The 7,723-nt window shown below is 42.3% G+C and overlaps 1 protein-coding gene across 1 annotated transcript in view; it reads left to right on the top strand.

The window, feature by feature from the left end:
• Window positions 1-1,320: 1,320 nt before the first annotated feature.
• DENND4A (DENN domain containing 4A) overlaps window positions 1,321-7,723 on the top strand; it is a 130,983-nt gene continuing 124,580 nt past the window's right edge. The window contains exon 1 of the mRNA XM_059180844.1: window positions 1,321-1,605. The gene's annotated coding sequence lies outside the window, so the exon portion shown is untranslated. The remainder of the gene's footprint in view (window positions 1,606-7,723) is intronic.

Genomic DNA, 7,723 nt, shown 5'->3' with positions numbered 1-7,723 from the left:
GTTGTTCTTTTTTAACCTATCCTGTTATTTGCTCTCCTAGGATTCTGTTCATCACCTTTGTACATGGTTTCTTCCAAAATGTGTGAAGTATTTATTGTCCCTCTTTTTCCAACCAGTCAGTTTCATGAAAGCAGACCTTTTTCAGTTTCCCTCATGGCTATTTGCATTTTGACCAATGGTTATTGACTGACCGACTGACTGAATATGATGGAAGAAATGGAGATAGGAAATAGAGCTGTAAACTTGGTTAGTAAAAGGGATAAATGGGACAAAAAGGGACAAATATTCTGCACAATCAAGAAAGTTGATTTGAGGGGCGCTTGGGTGGCTCAGTGGGTGAAGACCTCTTCCTTCGGCTCAGGTCATGATCCCAGGGTCCTCGGGATTGAGCCCCGTATCCGGCTCTCTGCTCAGCAGGGAGCCTGCTGCCTCCTCTCTCTCTGCCTGCCTCTCTGCCTACTTGTGATCTCTGTCTGTCAAATAAATAAAAAAAATCTTAAAAAGAAAAAGTTGATTTGAAACTAGAGGGACTTTTAGGGTCCCATGTCTCCTTCATTTGACCATGGAATAATATCTAACATTCATTGAGTACTTTCAGGCACTACGCTAAGCACTTTACATGTATTACACAATTTAACCTCAGAACAACCCTGTTGGTGTAATCAACCTTTATTACTCTCATTTCTCAGAGGCAATTTGCCAACAGCCACTAATGGTGGAGCCAAAGCCAGGTTTAAGTAGGCCATATCCCATCAATCTAATGTAATCAACACCCCTTCAGTCAACAATAGTAGTTTTATCAACGTACTTTCAGAGAACCCCCGTGAATTCCCCATTTTACCTGACCTTCAGAATCTTGGGACCGAAACCTACTAGGTGGTTGCTAACCCTTCAGGGGTTTTCTGGGGGAATCTGAGCGCTCCTGGTGTAGGAGCAGCCGCTCAAACGGACGCGCGATGCTCTGGCTGGGCAATGTCAGGACGGTCGGGGCTGCTGGGGAGGAAGGAGGAAGCAGGTCAGTTGGCCCAAGACGGATCCTTGACCCTCCGGCTGGTGAAAGGGGAAGGGAAGGTGTTTCTCACCCACGCCCGCCTCAGGCTTGGGATCTCCCGACCGCAGGGGGAACCAGCGCACATTTCCTCAACTACTGCTCGCGTCACTGGTAGGGGTGGCTCAGCCCCGCCCACCTTCTCCGCCCTGCTCAGCGTCAGGCGCTAGGACCCCACACACCTTAACCCGTCCCCGCCCCGCCCCCTGGGGCTGAGCCTGGCTCGTGATTGGTGCTTGTGCGCAGCGATCCCCGCCCCCGCCCCCTCCGTCACTGCCAAGATGGCACCAGTCGCAGCGGCGGCGGCCGCGGCGGCTGGAGCCAGAGAAGGAGGCGGAGGCAGCGGCGGCTGCGAGGGGAGGGGGAGTCCCGTCTGACTGAGACGGCAGGCCTGGGCGGGCGGGGGTGCCGCGCAGGGCGGAGCGCCGGGCTGGGGATGAGCTAAGCGGGTTTAGAGCGCCGCGGCATTCAGTCCCTCGTGTCCCGCCGCCGTCTGGAAGGGACTGGGCACCACTCTCCAAGCTCGACCCGCTGCTCGCGCTGGAGCCAGCGGTGAGGTGAGTGCGGGGGTGGCGGCGCGGACAGCGGTGGCAAGTGGAGCTGTCACGGCTCCGAGCGGTGACAGCCGTGGTCGCGGGAGCGGGGTCGGCCGGGCTCGGAGAGGTGGCGTGGATGGCCGCGACCTCCGCCCGGGGGCTTCTCAGAGCCGGACGGTCCTCGGCGGACTGGGTTCGCTCCGGGCTGGTGCGGCGGTATTGAGAGGAGCGCCCGCACCTCTGTGTCGGACGCGTGGGGGGCTCCGGTGTTTTCATTCCAGATTTTCTATTCCGGGCTGGTTCGGGGCTCTTGTTGTTAGGAGGTGGGGGTGGGGTGGGGGCGGGGGCGGTGAGAGGGGAGGTCCTGAGCTGGGATTTTGACAAGCTCGTTACGTAAGACGGAGGTGGCCTTCCGGAATCCCACCTGCTCGATATTTTAAACAGGCGGCCGCGGGAGCCTGGAGGGCCCCCAGAGGCCCGGTTTTCCTCTCAGGGGTCTGCTTAGCCAACCCTAGCCACCGTGGGCCGGGTTAGCGTTCAAGTTGGTCAGTTGCATTTTGTGTGTGTGTGTGTGTGTGTGTGTGTGTGTGTGTGCGCTCGCGCGCGCTCGCGCGCGCTCGTGTGTGTGTCTGTTTTTGCCGGGGGAAGGGGGTAAATGTTTCTGGTCGCCACCATTCCCTTTGAAGTTTATCGCTTTCGTGGCGGGCGGGGGGGGGAAGAGAAAAAGGAAAAAAGCTTGTGACCCAAAACTGGGTCGCAGCGACAGCTTTTCATTATCGTGCTTTTAAATGACAGATGTGTTGGAAGATTTTTGTTATTGTTCCAGAGTGCTTTTAATTCAAACGTATGGTTACGCCTGGAGGCTTAGAGAAGGGTTTTTGTCTTACAGGACAGTTATTTGTTGTTTGCAACAGCAGGACAGACATCAGTCAACAAGCATGTATTTATTTGAGGAGAAAACGCGTGTCAGCCAGCTAGAGACTCGTGAGGACAGAAATTGTATTACTCCGTGAATATGTTATTCTTTCAAACGCATAGTACATTAATTAAAATAATAGTCCAAGTGTGTAAAAAGCAATTTTACAAGATTGCAAGCTGTTGTTTGGTATATAGTCTCTATTTTCTGCTTGCTCTAATCTACCTCTTCTCTCCTCTTGGGGAAAGGAGGCGGAGATACCTGTAAACAGCGTAGCCCAGGTTACACTAATCTATTGTAGTACATTTGAAATAATTGTAAAAAGTAGTCTCTGGGGGACCTAAGATTAGGTGGTAAGTAAGGACTCTTGGGCTAGTTATTCAGTTTATGTTTAGAGTAGATCTGGGATCCAGCTTTTGAAAACTTAAGTATAAAGAATTTCTGAGCTATTTGAACCCTGTTTGAACTTGTAATGAAATAAAAGATTACATTTGGCTTCTCTTATGGGTACTTTGTTTTGTTTTGGCCAGAATTAAACATTCTGGACAACTTTTACTTCATTTTCACAATTTCCCTTTGAACTGCAGCTCTCAGTAGTCCAGACTACCATATATCATGCCATCATCATCATTATATATGTTATATAATTTTCTTTTTCTGAATGATCAAAGATAGACTTACTTCATTGTGGAATTTTTAAAGAATGTACTTTTTAGGAAAATTAATTGATCTTGACACCAGCCCAATAGAAATAAAATAAGAGTAAATTTTGGCCTGAGTTTTAAATTTATGTACACAAATTTACACTTTAGAAAACTGGTGAAGCGAAATACATTTTTTGTTTGTGCAAGAGAGCCAGGAGGCTGATGCTGATTTGTTCTGAACTTTTCCACATGAATTACCACTGGCTTAAATAGTTATTGATTCTTAAGCTCCTGGAGCTGTTGGCCTATTTATGGCAGTCTGAATAATATTTAGAATAATTGGAAAGCTATAAGAAGGAATAGAGTATATGAAATTTATTAATTCATTCATAAATAAAAATCATGGCAGAATTGTAAAAAAACAACTTATTTTTTCATTGAGTGATACTATTTACACTACCTTTTTGTTTCCAGAATTCTTCTAAATAGTCTACCTACTATGGAAACCTAGATTTAAGCACTGATACAGATAGAGATGTATAATACAAATCTTGTATCATTCCTATTTAAATTGATGGCTCATTCCAAGTGGAAAGCAAAAGTGGCTCTAGCAGGAAAATTGACTGGTTATTCTTGTCCTCTCTGGTGTCAGAGGCTTATCTTGGGGCTTTCCTCTTTCTTACCAGATGTGGAAGATGAGACAGACTGAAGGAAAGCTGATAAAAAAACTTCCTCTTTGTTTAATACCCTAGATTATTGATCACTGCTTAGTAGAATTTGTGAGTTGGGGAGAAACGAAGCACTCTATGCTTTATTAGTGTGTATCCTAGTTATCACTTTTGAATTCTAAAACAGCAGTGCAAGCTGTTGTTTGGTATATAGTCTCTATTTTCTGCTTGCTCTAATCTAATCTAATCTAAAAATTTATAATAGTCAAAATGCCATATAATAGAGGAATAGTGAAACAAATGATAATCCATGTGGTAGATGCAGTTTTTAAGGGTCCCATTTTCAGGAATATTACTGACATGAGAAAGTACAGTATAGTGTTGAGAGAAAAGTAAGAATATAAAGAATATACTTTGTTATTATTTATAGTATATCACATATACATGGCAAGAAAATTGGCAGGAAATAAATTTTTCAAAGATTTTATTTATTTGAGAGAGAGAGCGAGAGAAGGCATGAGCCGAGGGAGAGGCTTTTGGAGAGAGAAAGGCAGACTACTCGCTGAGCAGGGAGCCCAACACAGGGCTCCATCCCAGGACTCTGAGATGATGACCTGAGCTGAAGGTAGATGTTCAACCGACTGAGCCACCCAGGCACCTCAGAAATAAATATTTTAATAAAATATTAAAAGGTGTCTGGTTGATGGGATGATAGGAAGTGTTTATATTTTGTCCTGTCTTCTGAATAGTATTACTGTAGTAATGACAAGAGTGACATTAAAAGGTTTTAAGGGTCATAGGAGAAAATCCCCCAAATCCCACAAAACCACTACTCCAATGGGAAGACTATCTTATGATTCATTATTAGAAAGCTAACTCAAAGTATGGTGCTTATGCAGTATGCAATAATGGAAGGAGCTAATAATTTAGGTGAAGGCACTCTTCTGGTTACCAGCACCAACCTCCAGTGGTTTTACGTATGTAGATGCTTCTATTAATGCACATTGTTACTCTCCAACCTCTTTTCTATTTGGATCTTACACCCAAACTGTTTTATATTGATAGTGCCACCTGTTGATGGACTGCCTGACTGAGTCTTTCCCTCTTCACCCCATCAGTCAATAGATAGCAGTCTTGGAATGTTTATGAGGTGCCAGGTATTTTGTTAGTCACTGAAGATACAGAGGTAAATGGAACATCATTTCTGTCCTGAAACTCTGGCTGAGAACCCTTTCTTCTGTGGGCCAGCAGTGCATACCGTGTACTCTGTTTTTCCTGTTCACTGCTCATGGCCTGGCACCGCAGTCAGTATCTTTTTGATGGTGCTCATATCCTCTTTTAACTTTCTTTATGGGAAAATGTTTCGAGGTCCAAACAACCAATTTACAAATAAGGTTTTGGAACATTACTTGATTGTATGTTGGAGAATCTTATATTCAGAAGGACTGCTGTTACTGTTATTTTCAAAGTGTGTGATTCTCAGTGCCTTGTTTCCTTCTTTTAAAAAGCACAAAAAGTAGAAACCAGTAGGGAGAAGAGATAAACTATCAAGAAAAATATCAAGGGAGTTTTCCTGCTGTTGCTATACTTTATTCACTAAAAATAGTGAGTCATCAAAATGTATAGTAAGAGAAACTATTTCTGCTGTACTTTTAGTATCTCTTTGAATCCATTTAAAAATGCATTTTCCATGTGTATATATATACATAAATTCACAGTTTACCTGTTTTCATTTCCAAATAAAAGCTGAAATAGGAGATTGGAAATTTCTTAAATTTCTTTTTATTTTTATGGTAATATTTTATAGATGATACATTTTCTTGAAAAGCTTTAAAGATACAAAAAAAGTAGTAAGCACACATATACTCATCATACAAAATGGTAACGTTTTTTCATTTTTGTTTCAGATATATTTTTAATATAAAAAAACTATGTATATTGGGGTGCCTGGGTGGCTCAGTCAGTTAAGCCTCTGCCTTTTGCTCAGGTCATGATCTCAGGGTCCTGGGATTGAGCCCTGCACTGGGCTCTCTGCTCAGCAGGGAGCCTACTTCCCCATCTCCTTTCTCTGCCTACTTGTGATCTCTCTCTCTATCAAATAAATGAATAAAATCTTAAAAAACAAAACAAAACTATGTATATCATAGTTATCACACTGAATGCTTAAAGAGCAGATAGAACTTTATACTGTACTTGAACATCGCTGATAAAGTCCTTTTTGTACTCCTCAGTTTCATCCTCCCTCCATCCCTCTTCATAGCCCCTCCCAAAGGCAATTGTTATGATAAATTTGATGTGTATCCTTCTGTTTTGCCTTTTAATAAACTTGACATATGAACAGTACAAGGCATTGCCTTCAATGCTTTTGAAGAGCTGTGGACTTTGGGGCCATACTCCCTTGATTTAAACCTGGACTCTGTTACTTAATAGTTTTGTGACCTTAGGAAAATTTATAAATCTTCCATGCCTCCTCATCTATCAGATAGGGATAATAGATCTGCCTACCTCATAAGGTTATTGTAGAAAGCAAGTGAGTCTATATAAGGTGCTTAAAACTGTGCCTGCCCCCCTCCTATTTAAAAAAGATTTATTTATTTATTTATTTATTTATTTATTTATTTGGCAGGCAGAGATCACAAGTAGGCAGAGAGGCAGGCAGAAAGAGACCGGGGAAAGCAGGCTTTCCGCTGAGCAGAGAGCCTGATGCAGGGCTCATCCCAGGAGCCTGAGATCTTGACCTGAGCGGAAGACAGAGGCTTAACCCACTGAGCCACCCAGGTGCCCGCCCCCCCAACTTTTTTAAAGTGCTGGCTAATTTAAGCAGCTGCTGATAGGATTTTATCATGGTATACATATTTTGAAACTTTAAGTTTTTACCCCCCTCTGCCATTCTTCTTGGCCCTTGTAGGTCTAGCTCATTTGTGTTGACTGGTGTGTAGTGTTCCACAAGAGGATATACTGCAATTTATCAAGTACTCTATAAATGAATGCTGATTGTTTTCATTTTTAATATTTTATAACAGTGCCTTGTGAACATCCTTGTATCTCCTGAAGCACACATATCAGTGTTTCTCCAGATCATGTATCTGATCATCAAGTTGCAGGGTCTTAAGATATATGTATCTTTCTCTATACAGAATATTTATATGATATTGACAAACATTTTCTCTTCCTCCATACCAACAGTTAATGTTGTCAGACTTTTTTTTCCAATCTGATTGGTGTGAAATGGCATTTCATTTTCTTTCTTTTTTTTTTTTTTTAAAGATTTTATTTATTTATTTGACAGAGATCACAAGTAGGCAGAGAGAGAGAGAGGAGGAAGCAGGCTCCCTGCTAAGCAGAGGGCCCAATGTGGGGTTCGATCCCAGGACTCTGGGATCATGACCTGAGCCGAAGGCAGAGGCTTTAACCCACTGAGCCACCCAGGCGCCCCTGGCATTTCATTTTCTATTTTTATTTCCTTTCATCTTTTCTTATATGTGAACATTTTTGGTTGTCTCTTGAGTGATTTGCTTGTACCTGTCCTTTACGCATTTTTCTTCTCTTGGGCTGTTTTTTGTACTGCGCTGTAGGAGTTTTTTTTTTTTGTTTAATGTATTCAAGATATTTACAAATGTTAGTGAAGTTTGTTTGTTGGTAAAGTTTGTTTGTATTTGTGTTTTGAAGTTTCCAAATTTCTTGAACAATGACCATTATGGACCTAAGTTATTGTGAATTTTACACTATAGTATATTATTAACCAACTTTACAATGTACTTTATTAAAATATGTATCTATGTTCTTCTCTTCCTGAAACTATGAGGAAATGTAATATACTGTAAATATATTTTACCTAAAACTATTTAAACTTTTTGGACTTCAAAAGCCAGGTAGAATTTTTATTAATATAATTAGTACCACAATTTTTC

Source organism: Mustela lutreola, chromosome 7 (genome assembly GCF_030435805.1).
Source record: "Mustela lutreola isolate mMusLut2 chromosome 7, mMusLut2.pri, whole genome shotgun sequence".
Taxonomy (NCBI): Eukaryota; Metazoa; Chordata; class Mammalia; order Carnivora; family Mustelidae; genus Mustela; species Mustela lutreola.
The sequence above is the reverse complement of the archived record's forward strand: the minus strand, read 5'-3'. Positions and strand labels throughout refer to the sequence as shown.